At 42.3% G+C, this 13,308-nt stretch overlaps 1 protein-coding gene across 1 annotated transcript in view; it reads left to right on the top strand.

The window, feature by feature from the left end:
* Window positions 1–6,078, top strand: part of STPG2 (sperm tail PG-rich repeat containing 2) — a 980,631-nt gene extending 974,553 nt beyond the window's left edge. The window contains exon 15 of the mRNA XM_077476582.1: window positions 5,865–6,078. The gene's annotated coding sequence lies outside the window, so the exon portion shown is untranslated. The remainder of the gene's footprint in view (window positions 1–5,864) is intronic.
* The last annotated feature ends 7,230 nt before the right edge of the window (window positions 6,079–13,308 follow it).

Below are 13,308 nucleotides of genomic sequence, written 5' to 3'. Positions count from 1 at the left end.
TTTTATGGCCTTCAAAACTGTAACGCCCTTAGAAAGCCTGAAGGCGGTGCTTGGTTTTCGGGGCCCCGTACGCGGCTAGGCTCCCAAAAAGTCCCACATATGTGGTATCCCCGTACTCAGGAGAAGCAGCAGAATTTATTTTGGGGTGTCATTTCACATATGCCCATGGCATGCGTGAGCAATATATCATTTAGTGACAACTTTGTGAAAAAAAAAAAAAAAAAAAAAAGTTTGTAATTTTCCCGCAACTTGTGGCAAAATATAAAATATTCCATGGACTCAACATGCCTCTCAGCAAATAGCTTGGGGTGTCTACTTTCTAAAATGGGGTCATTTGTGGGGGTTTTGTGCCATCTTGGCATTTTATGGCCTTCAAAACTGTAATAGGTAGTGAGAAGTGAACTCAAAAATTTACGCCCTTAGAAAGCCTGAAGGCGGTGCTTGGTTTTCGGGGCCCCGTACGCGGCTAGGCTCCCAAAAAGTCCCACATATGTGGTATCCCCGTACTCAGGAGAAGCAGCAGAATTTATTTTGGGGTGTCATTTCACATATGCCCATGGCATGTGTGAGCAATATATCATTTAGTGACAACTTTGTGAAAAAAAAAAAAAAAAAAAAAAAGTTTGTAATTTTCCCGCAACTTGTGGCAAAATATAAAATATTCCATGAACTCAACATGCCTCTCAGCAAATAGCTTGGGGTGTCTACTTTCTAAAATGGGGTCATTTGTGGGGGTTTTGTGCCATCTTGGCATTTTATGGCCTTCAAAACTGTAATAGGTAGTGAGAAGTGAACTCAAAAATGTACGCCCTTAGAAAGCCTGAAGGCGGTGCTTGGTTTTCGGGGCCCCGTACGCGGCTAGGCTCCCAAAAAGTCCCACATATGTGGTATCCCCGTACTCAGGAGAAGCAGCAGAATTTATTTTGGGGTGTTATTTCACATACGCCCATAGCATGTGTGAGCAATATATCATTTAGTGACAACTTTGTGTAAAAAAAAAAAAAATTTTTTTTTTTGTCATTATTCAATCGCTTGAGGCAAAAAAATAAAATATTCAATGGGCTCAACATGCCTCTTATCAATTTCCTTAGGGGGTCTACTTTCCAAAATGGGGTCATTTGGGGGGGTTTTGTACTGCCCTGCCATTTTAGCACCTCAAGAAATGAGATAGGCAGTCGTAAACTAAAAGCTGCGTAAATTGCAGAAAACGTACCTTAGTTTGTAGATGTGACAACTTTTGCGCAAACCAATAAATATACAATTATTGACTTTTTTTTTACCAAAGACATGTGGCTGAATACATTTTGGCCTAAATGTATGACTAAAATTGAGTTTATTGGATTTTTCTAATAACAAAAAGTAGAAAATATCATTTTTTTTCAAAATTTGCGGTCTTTTTACGTTTATATCGCAAAAAATAAAAATCGCAGAGGCAATCAAATACCATCAAAAGAAAGCTCTATTTGTGGGAAGAAAAGGACGCAAATTTTGTTTGGGTACAACATTGCATGACCGCGCAATTACCAGTTAAAGCAGCGCAGTGCCAAAGTGTAAAAAGACCTCTGGTCATTTACCAGCAAAATGGTCCGGTCTGAAAGTGGTTAAAGGCTAATTTGCAAGTTACTGTCCTAAAAAGTGTTTGGGGACCCGGGTCCTGCCCCAGGGGACATGTATCAATGCAAAAAAAAGTTTTAAAAACAGCCGTTTTTTCAGGAGCAGTGATTTTAATAATGATTAAAGTGAAACAATAAAAGTGTAATATTCCTTTAAATTTCGTAGGGGGGGTTGTCTATAGTATGCCTGTGAAGGGGCTCATGTTTCTGGTGCTTAGAACTGTCCCTGCACAAAGTGTAATTTATGCAGGAAAAAAAGTCTTTTAAAATCACTCGCAGCTATTATGAATTGTCGGCTCCCATAATACAGAGAACACTCATTGAAAGTCATTGATAAAAAAATAAAAAAATAAATAAATAAAAAAGCGTGGGGGTCCCCCAAATTCAATTACCAGGCCCTTCAGGTCTGGTATGGATATTAAGGGGAACCCTGCCTCAAATTTAAGAAAAAATTTGACGTGGGGTTCCCCCTAAATATCCATAAGCAGACCCTTCAGGTCTGGTATGGATATTAAGGGGAACCCCGCGTCAAATTTAAAAAAAAATTGACGTGGGGTCCCCCCTAAAAATCCATACCAGACCCTTTATCCGAGCACGCAACCTGGCAGGCCGCAGGAAAAGAGGGGGGGACAAAGAAAGTGTAAAAAATGGTTAAATAAAACCCGGGTCCCCAAACACTTTTTAGGACAGTAACTTGCAGAATCTTTTTTCTCTGTCAAATCTTTTTTCTCTGTCGAATATTTTCTCTAGATAATCTTGGACTAATAGAGGTAAGGTTAGGCACATTCGACCACAGGTTCTATAGACAGATTGTTATTGTCAGAGTCATGTCGAATCTCCTATTCTATATCGAACTGTTGTAACAATGAAAACGAAAATAAAGCATGCATTTATGTCGGATCTTTCGTTTTTTGGATTTTGTGCTTTCGTTATCGTTTGTCAAAACGAAAACGAAAATAGCTGAAATTCTGACGAAAATGCATTCGGACGAAAACGAATGCACATGTCTATTCTTGACCAATGTATCAAATATGAACATAGAAGGAGGCCACACTCCACTGTAAAAGCACCCTTTGACTGAATAAACATTACTTTGGCTTTTGCAGTACAGTGCAGCTTTCTTCTATCTTCATATTTGATGTGTTATAAAACTTGTTGGGCTTTCCAAAAAACTGTCTCAGAATTGTCTTCACCTCTCCAGCTTTTCTCCAGCTTTTGAGTAGAGGCAAACTGACCCATGTTAGGCCTATGGGCATATAGATGTAAATGGACTTTCATCCGTTTACATGCTTTTACCTCTGATCCATCACTTTAGGTCTGAAAAATGATAAAGGGGGCAACCCTTTTTTCAGAACTAGATAGGCTTGGAGGTAATCAAATGTAATTGGATGCATGTCTATTTATACCCGCATGCCTGTAGACTGACATTGAGCTTCTGATCCACCCAAAAAAAGTCAAGTAGATCTGATCGGACCATTCTTGTGAAAGGAACATAAGTGAAATTCTGTTGTTTTTGAATTTGGCACACATTAAGAGCATTGCTTATTTATATTGTGTTTATACATTATTTTAAGCAAATGCTTTGTGGCATCTGTAAGCTCAACATTCTTTTACCAAAGAGTATATGCAATTATTTAAATCTGTTGCATACAATAATAAATGAATTGTTAATAAGATAAAAGTAAGTGTCTGCTACTTAAGTTTTCCCCACAGATTGAAAGCCTACAACATTTATTAAACCACCTGTAAGGAATTGTTTTTTAACATTTTATTTTGCGACTCCATTGCTGATTTAAAATGTAACTGCTGGACATCTGTGGAATTGACAGAACCATATCAGAACTGTTGGTTTGTATCCAACAAAGGCTCTCTTGTCTATTTCAAAATATGGATGGGGAATTTATCACAGATGTTGAGGAATAAATGGCAGGTTTTTGCATCAAACACAGAAAGCAAAGACTTTTTTTATGCATGTAATACACATTGTGATATTTAAAACATAAAATATCCTTGTTAAACAAAGGTATACTTGTATAAGATTATTTTGCTTGAAATTGCCCCACAACAACTAATTTTTACTGATTTTACTTACTTTTTATCTTACGTTTTCTTAGCTTAGGCATACAATTATAAGTAAATTGGGCAATTTTGTTTTCAGACTTTAGGTAGTCAACATCAGATAACTGCTCTGACTGAAAACTAACTGCATCCTTAAACAAACAACATGCTTTGGGTCACCTTACTTGGAAATTCTTAATGCTCTTAACCCATAAAAATAGGAAGCAACCCAATCCTCCTCCCTAAACTGTGTTGGAAGTTCTAGCAAAGCCAAAAGGCATATAGACTACATACTACACCAAACTTTAATATAAATGCTCCTCCTACCTTGAATCAGATAACTATGACCTGCAAAAGCATACATTCCCTTTGCTTCCCAAGAGCACAGAGAGTTGATAATCTGCAAAAACACACATATCTACAGGTTCTTGGTCTGAAAGCACCAGAACTTTGGAATCTCGGTTACTTCAATAATGGTAGTATGGCAGACATTCTTTTTTAGAAGTTTCATCCTCTTATAGGCCTCATGCATACGCTGTCTGGGGTGTATGTTGTAAACTCTGGGTGTATTTCCCTGCCTGGAAGATGCAGCTGCTGCATACTGTACATATAAGTTAATTACAAGAATTGGCTATACACAGGTATACACTGGTACTTGTGTAACCACATGCATGTGTTCAAACATACATCCATGGATGCAGACTGTATATGTCAAGGGTTGTACATCCATATGTATGTGTGTGGTTATGCAAGCACCATTGTTTACCCAGGTACAGCCACCCATAGAAATCAAAGATCAGATACAGCTGAACATGGGTATATGCAGCAGTTATACACTCAAGTTTTACAGCATATGGCCATATACAGTATATGGACCTTAACCAGCTTTTGTTTGTAAAACAGATCAAGTTAACCTACCACCAACATGCAAAACAGATACCACCAACAGTTTTAATGATATCACATTATATAGAAAGTGCTGGAAAGTCACCGTAAACTATTTTTTTGTTCAAATACTGATTTTAACATTTTGGATTACCCATGACTTCCATCTGAGTGCCTATGAGATGTATGGAGCAGGCAGCTAGCTCAGTACAATAGAGGAAAATCCCCATGATTGCAGCAGTTATTTACCTGCTTCACAAGATTGTGTAGAATATGTCGTTCTTTTATCTTCCCCTCAGCCAGGAGCCAGAAGTAATGCTCCTAGACTGAAAAGGGACTTTGTTTCAATGTAAGTCACAATTGGCTTCTAAAATTTTGAGATTTATCTCAGCTTGGTACCCATCAAGCAAAAAACTCTACAGGTGACCGGGTGCGCATGTTAGAATCTTTTACTTGTAGTGACAAGATGTCAGTAAATGGACCAAATAAACTTGTATTCCAACTTGTATCTAAATTCTTTAGTAAAATGCATACAATTTTCAAATATCATTTGATTTATTAGGAAATTACTTTATTTGATTTGTGTACTTTGTTTGTCCAACCTCATCATAAATAACTATGAATTTATCTAATTTAATACATTGCAAATGTTACCTATATGCTGTTTTTCTGTAAGTGTGTTAGGTGGGGGGGGGGGGGGGGTTATGGGGATGTACCTTGTTTTTTAAACTTTGGATATTGAGAATGAGAAGCAATTTCTTAAATTATTTTAACTACAAGTGTATGGCATATTTTAATATTTTTTTTTTAGTTTGTAGACTCTGTTATACAGGGTGTGTATCCATGTTAATTGATCTAATTGATAGAGTACCAGAGACCCCAAACCAATATTTTTGGACCTGGCAGTTTCCAGTCATTTGATTCTGACATTCTGACAAGCCCAAGGAGTGTGTTTGCACTAAATATTGGAGTCTTTGGTTAGTTAAATCATTTTTGCTGGAGAGGTGACTACCAGTGTCAGATGTGTGGGGTGCCTGACAATACAGAAGTAGTGACTATATAATGTATGTAAGGTAGGTACTGTATGTAGTATGTGTTGCCTTGTTGTTTAGAAGTATTGTATGCTGTATGTGTAAGTGGCTGCACCTACCTGCATCTTTGCATTATTGGCCAATATCCAGTTAAATTAGCTAGAAGGTGACATAAATTGTAAAAAGATAATATGTGTTTATGCAATATTATTAAAATTGTACCCAGATTAGTGAATATATTGTATATAATTTTCATAATGATTTTGTTTTGCTACAGGTAAGCCTCCCTAGGCTGAAACCAGCAACACTACAGATATTCGTCATTATTCTTATGAAATACCTACATATTATACATTAGACTGTCTGCTTAAACTCAAAAAATTACAAGAAAAGTAATGTTGTTGCTAAAATTGCTGTATCATTATCTAATTTTACATGTATTGTATAACTATATGTTATCAAATTTCTGGCTTCCAATAAAAATTATTTTAATAAACGTTAATCTTCCTGATTAATTATATGCTTCTGGTTTTATTAAAGAGGAGTTATTTCTAGCAGCTTAGCTCTGTTATATCCCACCACAGGTTTCCAGTGAAAATTAAGAAAGAAGTCCTGAAGTTATACTTCAGGGCCAAAGTATGAAAAAATACAACCAAAACTAATTTCTGCATGTGTGAGTAAATGTTTGTGATCTAAGATCCAATCTAGCTAATCGTACAGTGAGGTTTTTCTTTGTTTTCAATAAAACACCACGTTATTTGTAAAAAAAAAAAAAAAAAAAAAGAAAATGGTGCAATCCTTCTTAGCAGAATATTTTGAACAAACAAATCAAGCTTGTTTGCTCCTGATCCTCTTATGCCAAGTACACACGATCGGATTATCCGGCGTACCTGGTCCGGCTGACTCTGGTCCGCCGGAGAATCCGCCCGTGTGTGGGCTCCGGCTGACTTTTTGTTCCCAAAAGTCCGGTGGACTTAGAAAGAAGTCTTGACTCAAAATTGTCCGCCAGACTTGGCAGTCCGGCGGACAATCCACCCGTCTGTGTGCTAGCCCACCGGACTTTTGAAATGAACGGACTTGCCCACACATGGAGAAAAGTCTGTTCATTTTGAACGTGACTCCAGGTAGACGGAACTAGCGAAGAAGGTCAATGTCGCTGCCTCCATCGGCGAGAATGACACCTCGCTAGCCCCATCACCTGGTATGGACTTAAAGGGGACCCCTATGCCGAAAAAAGAGCATGGGGGTCCCCCCAAAGTCCATAGGAGACCCTTATCCGAGCACGCAGCCTGGCCGATCAGGAAGGGGAGGAACCGAGCGAGCAGGCATGCGCCCCCCCCACCCCAAAAGCACCTTGCCCCCATGTTGATGAGGACAAAGGCAGCTTCCCGACAACCCTGGCTGTTGGTTGTCGGGGTCTGCGGGCGGGGGGCTTATCAGAATCCAGGGGCCCCTTTTAATAAGGGGGCCCCCAGATTACAGCTCCCACCCTATGTGAATGAGTATGGGGTATGATGTACCCCTACCCATTCACCTGGGGGAAAAAAGTGCTAGATCGCAGTGCATTGCTGTATGATAATTGGCTAAAGCATGCACCTGACCTGCTTGCTTTGGCCAATCACAGCACACTCTGCTAAGAGAGCCATAATTGGCCAAAGGCAGGGTGACTTTGGCCAATCATGGCTCAGGGGGACTAAGTCCATGCCCCACACTATATAAGGTAGCTTTAACGGCGGCCCTGTGTAGTGTTGTTGGCTTGGACAGAGAGATAGCTTGAGTTGACGCAGCTGCCAAAGCGGCCTATTCCACTGGCTCCTTGCACTCAGTCACTCCTTCCGTAGCCCCAACATTATGCATGTGTCAGAAACCATGAAATCAGACCGAGACAGAAGTACAGTTAAATCACACTTGTTTAATAATTAAAGTAAATAGAACAAATGTAGTCAAACCATAGCCAGAGTTCAGAAACCGGAATGGATAGCCAGACAAGCCAAACATCACGGAGCCTGAGATGAGCGTAGTAAAACAGCAAGCAGGATCTGGAGCCAGAAGAGATGTCAGCCAATCAATCTTTCAACAGAAATGCAGGAGAGCATCTCTGTGATGTTGACTAAGATGAAGGCAGAGATCTTCTGGGCTGGACACTTTAAGTAGGCAGGACTGACGAGCAGGATATCATCAACAGCTTAGTACCTGTGGAGAGATAGGAGCTGGCGCTAGCTGACAGCTGACTGGCCAGCTCAGAGAAGGAAGGGCTGAGCCCAGCCCTGACAGCATAATTATTCAACCACAGTGTCGGGTACACGCTGCTGGAGGATGCGCATGTACCCGACACTGGTAACGTGAGCCAAGAGAGAGGGGGTGCCCAAGAAGGACAAGAAACTGGCAGTCAAGTTCCCCCCGCTGCAGCATACTGCCAAGTTTGTTCCAGTGACAAGGAGGGAGGGAATGATGAGGTCACTGACTGTACTTGGGTGCCTGAGAGAAGAGAGGAGGAGGCACAACTCCAATGAGGCAGGATGTACTATAGGGGGCAGCTTAAGGGCAGCCTTCCTATTGCATTACACCACAGAGCTCCACAGGTGCAGGGCACTGCTGACTCCCTGCTGACTTTTAAAAGTTCCTTGGTGTGGGCCTTTTTTGACACATGTGCAGCAGATGGCATTGTTACTGTTTGCAACCTATGTCTGAAGCGGACCAAGCATGACCAGAACAGCAGCCGCTTGACCAGACATGCTTGACCAGACATATGACAACCTGCCATGGAGTCTGTTGGAAACAGCACTTGAAAGACCCATATCAAAGAAAAAGGCAGACATCTCCTCATCTCCAACCCCACTATACCTCCAGTCCTCTCAAAAACCTGCACTGAGAGGAATGAAGGTATAGCAATAGGTGTCCCAAGTACTTGCAGACAATCTGCTAGTAGTACACCTCCATATGATTTTAGCAGGCAAATATCCCTACCCCAGTTGCTGAACCATAAAAAGAAATTTGGTTCCAGCCATCCACATGATCAGCGTCTAAATGCTAGCTTGGCCAAATTGCTAGCATTGCAACTACTGCCTTTTCAGCTGGTAGACTCTGTCGCCTTTCGTGAATGTGTGGAATGTGCTGTACCTCAGTGGCAGGTTCCAAAATGCCATTCCGGCTCTCTACAGGCATGTGGGAGGCAATGTTTTGGCCTCGTTGGACAGGGCAGTCAGCAATACGGTGCATATTACTGCTGACTCATGGTCCAGCAGGCATAGGCAGGGATGTTACCTTTCCTTCATGGCACACTGGATAACTCTGCTGGAAGCTGGGAAGGATGCATGACAGGGTTTAGTATTGTTGGACCTTGCTCCGCCACCACGCCTCCAAAATGGTAGTGGTGATTCTGCCACAGCACTCTCCTCCACCCCTCCTCTTCTTCTTCCTCTATGGCCTCTTCTGCAGATTTGTCCTCTGAACCAGTGGTGCTCCATAAGCATACAAGGGGCTACAGTGCTTGAATTGGTCTGCTTAGGGGACAGGAGCCACACTGGGCAGAGATTCTGTCAGAGCTGCAGGGGCAGGCTCAGAGATGGTTGTATGCAACAATGGCACCAACCTTCTCTCCGCTCTCCGACAGGGACACTTGACCCATGTTCCATGTTTGACACATGTCCTGAATTTGGTGGTGCAGCGGTTCTTAAGCAGGTACTCCAGCATACATGATCTCCAGAGGCAGGCCAGAAAAGTCTGTGGTCATTTCCACCAGTCATACAATGCTCGGCTGGCTGACATTCAAAGAGAATGCAACCTGCGCTCCAACCACCTCATTTGTGACATGCCCACCAGGTGGAAATCAATGTTGGCAATGCTGCAGCGCCTGCACACCCAGCAGAGGGCCATCAATGAGTACCTGTTAGAGTATGGTACCAGGACATGGTCAGGGGAGCTTGATTTCTTTTCAGCACACCAGTGGCTACTGATCAATGATGCATGCACTGTCCTGTCACCATTTGAGGAGGCCACAAGGATGGTGACAGTGTCCCTTCTATTCTTCCTGTTGGAGCACAAGCTTCATGGAATAATAGACAGGGCACTTGAGGCAGAACAGCAGGAGGAAGAGGAGGACTTCCTTACCTCTCAAGGACCCCTTTATCCAGCATTCCTGTGGGCCCGCCAAACACACAGGAAGAAGATGAGGAGGGGGAGCATTGTGTCAGCATGGGTGTAGAGGATAACAATTAGCAGCAGTCTGGGATGGTTTTCAGTCCCCAGAAACCCAAGGAGTTGTACATGGCTGGGAGGGGGTAGTTACAGATCATGTGATCCTTAGTGACCCAGAGGACTCAGAATCGAATGCCTCTGAAAACTTATGCTGCATGGCCTCCCAGATTCAGCAAAGGCTATGAAAGGACCCTAGGATTTGTGGTATCAAGGAGAGGGATCATTACTGGCTGGAAACCCTTCTTGATCCACATTACAAATGTAAGGTTGCAGAACTCATCCTGCCTTCACAGAGGGAGCAGAGGATAAAACATCTTCAGGAGGCCTTAAAAAAAGGTTTGTGCAATGCATTTCCACACCCTGGGAGGTTACAATTTTCTGGTGCTGGACAATTTGTTGTTGAGGCTTCGTTCAGTCAGAGGACGAGTGGTGGAGAAGGTGGCCGGCTGACCGATGCCTTTAAACAATTTTTCAATCCTCAGCACCAAGGTCTGGTTCAAGCAACCATCACCAGCGTCTGCATTACATGGTGCAGGAATATCAAGGGATAAGAACAGACTTGGAGACCTTTCCAACAGAGCATCTACTGGGTTACTGGGTCTTGAGGATGGACCACTGGTCAGAACTTGCTCAAAATACAATTGAGCTATTGGCCTATTCTGCATCCAGCGTTCTTTCTGAATGCACATTCAGTGCTGCTGGATGGTTTGTAATGGATCATAGAGTGCACCTGTTCACAGATTTCATTGATAGGCTCACATTCATAAAAATGAATCAGTCTTGGATCAGCACCTATCAAGCACCTAATGCAGATTTTTTTAATTTTCTATAAATGTGGGATCCCTTGATCCCTTGATGCCTGTGCTGACTATCCTATTCCTCCTCAATCTTGATGATGCTAGCTTCCAACAATATTTGTGGTTTAGGGCACCACCACCCAAGGCCAAATGTCTCTGCCCCTGTTTAACATGGGCATGTAATTTCAATTTTTGATATAATATTTCACAGCAGGGCCCGTTCCTGTGCCCAACAAGCATAACTGTGAGAGCTTACAGTGTTGCGGCACCACCACCACCAAAGGCCCAATTTTTCTGCCCCTGTTTAACAGGGGCATGTAATTACAATTCCTGATATAATATTTCACAGCAAGGCCCGTTCCTGTGCCCACCAAGAGTAACTGTGAGGGCTACCAGTCTTGTGGCACCACCGCCACCAAAGGCCCAATTAATCTGCCCCTGTTTAACAGGGGCATGTAATTGCAATTCTTGATATCATTTTTTCACAGCAAGGCCCGTTCCTGCGTCCAACAAAAATAACTGTGAGGGCTTACAGTGTTCTGGTACCACCACCACCAAAGGCCCAATTTTTCTGCCCCTGTTTAACAGGGGTATGTAATGAGAATTTTTGAAATAGTATTTCAGAGCAGGGCCCATTTCTGCACTCACCAAGAGTAACTGTGAGGACTTACAGTGTTCTGGTACCACCAACACCTAAGGGCCAATTTTCTGCAGAGTATATAAGGCAGGCCGTATAGTATATATACTGCTGTTCAGAGTATATAGTGCTGGGGGGCCCCACGGCATTTTTAAAAAACATTTGGGTGTGGGGTTCCCCTTAATATCCATACCAGACCCAAAGGGCCTGGTAATGGACATGGGGAGTGGGACCCATGCTGTTTTTTTTTTTCAATGATTTTCATCTATATTGCCAGGACCCGGCAATACATTACAGCTGCGAGTAGTTTTAACCACCTCCAGACCAGCTGCCGCGGTTCTGCTGCGGCAGGTTGGCATGGCTGAGCAAATTGACATTAACTTATGTCGCTTTTCCTTCTGGCCACTAGGGGTGCTCCTGCCGTCAGAGGCATGCGTACCTGCAGCCGTTGCTAGTGCCCGGCGGGCATGATGACCGGCGGCCACTCGCAATCGTTCGTGACAGAGCGAGAACCAGGATCTGTGTGTGTAAACACACAAATCCCGGTTCTTTCAGGGGAGTAGAGACAGATCGTGTGTTCATACTAAGAATGAAACACTGGTTTCTCTCTCCTCCTAGAAAGTCCAATCCGCCCTACAGTTAGAACACAGTGAGGGAACACAGTTAACCCATTGATCGCCCCCTAGTGTTAACCCCTTCCCTACCAGTGACATTTATACAGTAATCAGTGCATTTTTATAGCACTGATCACTGTATAATTGTCAATGGTCCCAAAAATTTGTCAAAAGTGTCCAATTTGTCTTCCTCAATATCGCAGTCCCGATAAAAATCACAGATCACTGCCATTACTAGTAAAAAAAAAAAAGAAAATAATAATAAAAATGCCATACATCTATTCCCTGTTTTGTAGACGCTATAACTTTTGCGCAAACCAATCAATATATGCTTATTGCGTTTTTTTTTTACCAAAAATATGTAGAATACATATTGGCCTAAACTGAGAAGAAAATTAGTTTTTTGAAAAAAAGTGGGATATATAATATAGCAAAAAGTAAAAGATATTGTGTTTTTTTTTTTTCAAAATTGTCTCTCTTCTTTTGTTTATAGCGCAAAAAAATGAAAACCGCAGAGGTGACCAAATACCACAAAAAGAAAGCTCTATTTGTGGGAAAAAAAGGACGTCAATTTTTTTTGGGTACATTGTCGCATGACTGTGCAATTGTCAGTTAAAGCGATGCAGTGCTGTATCCCAAAAAATGGCCTGGCCATTGAGCAGCCACATCTTTCGGGGCTGAAGTAGTCAAATTAAATTTTTTCCTTTAGAAATGTAATTTTGCTGTGGTATTGTTCTAAACACAGGAAACATGCGCTACTTTACAAGCATACTAATGACACCCCCCAGGCACGATATTTAACCACTTAAGGACCGCGTCACGCCAATGTATGTCGGCAGAATGGCACGGCTGGGCACAAGCACGTACCTGTACGTTGCTTTTTAAGTGCCCAGCCATGGGTCGTGACCGCGCGCCGGCGGCACGCTCCCAACCTGGTCCTGTGCTCCTTGACCGTGGCCGCGGGACTAGCGGACCTGATCACTGCTGGTGTCCCACGATCGGGTCACAGAGCTGAAGAACGAGGAGAGGTCTGTGTAAACAACCCTCTCCCCATGCTTCCCTGTGTGGCTGTCATCAATCGTCTCTTCCCTTTTATAGGGAAGGACGATCAGTGATGTCACATGCCAGGCCACGCCCCCACAATAAAAAAACACATAACATCATACACAACACCTACACTGCCCCCTAGTGGTTAACTCCTTCACTGCCAGTGTCATTTACACAGGAATCAGTGCATTTAAATAGCACTGATTGCTGTATAAATCACGATTCCAAAAATTTGTCAAAAATGTCCGATGTGTCCGCCATAATGTCGCAGTCACAATAAAAATCGCTGATCGCCACCATTACTAGTAAAAAAAAATATTAATAAAAATGCTATAAAACTATCCCCTATTTTGTAAACGCTATAACTTTTGCGCAAACCAATCAATAATCGCTAATTGCGATTTTTATTACCAAAAATATGTTGAAGAA

The sequence above is a fragment of the Lithobates pipiens genome, unplaced genomic scaffold (genome assembly GCF_037356315.1).
Source record: "Lithobates pipiens isolate NorthernLeopardFrog02 unplaced genomic scaffold, aLitPip1_a1.2 Scaffold_13, whole genome shotgun sequence".
Lineage (NCBI taxonomy): Eukaryota > Metazoa > Chordata > Amphibia > Anura > Ranidae > Lithobates > Lithobates pipiens.
This window is presented reverse-complemented; position numbering and strand designations above follow the sequence as displayed.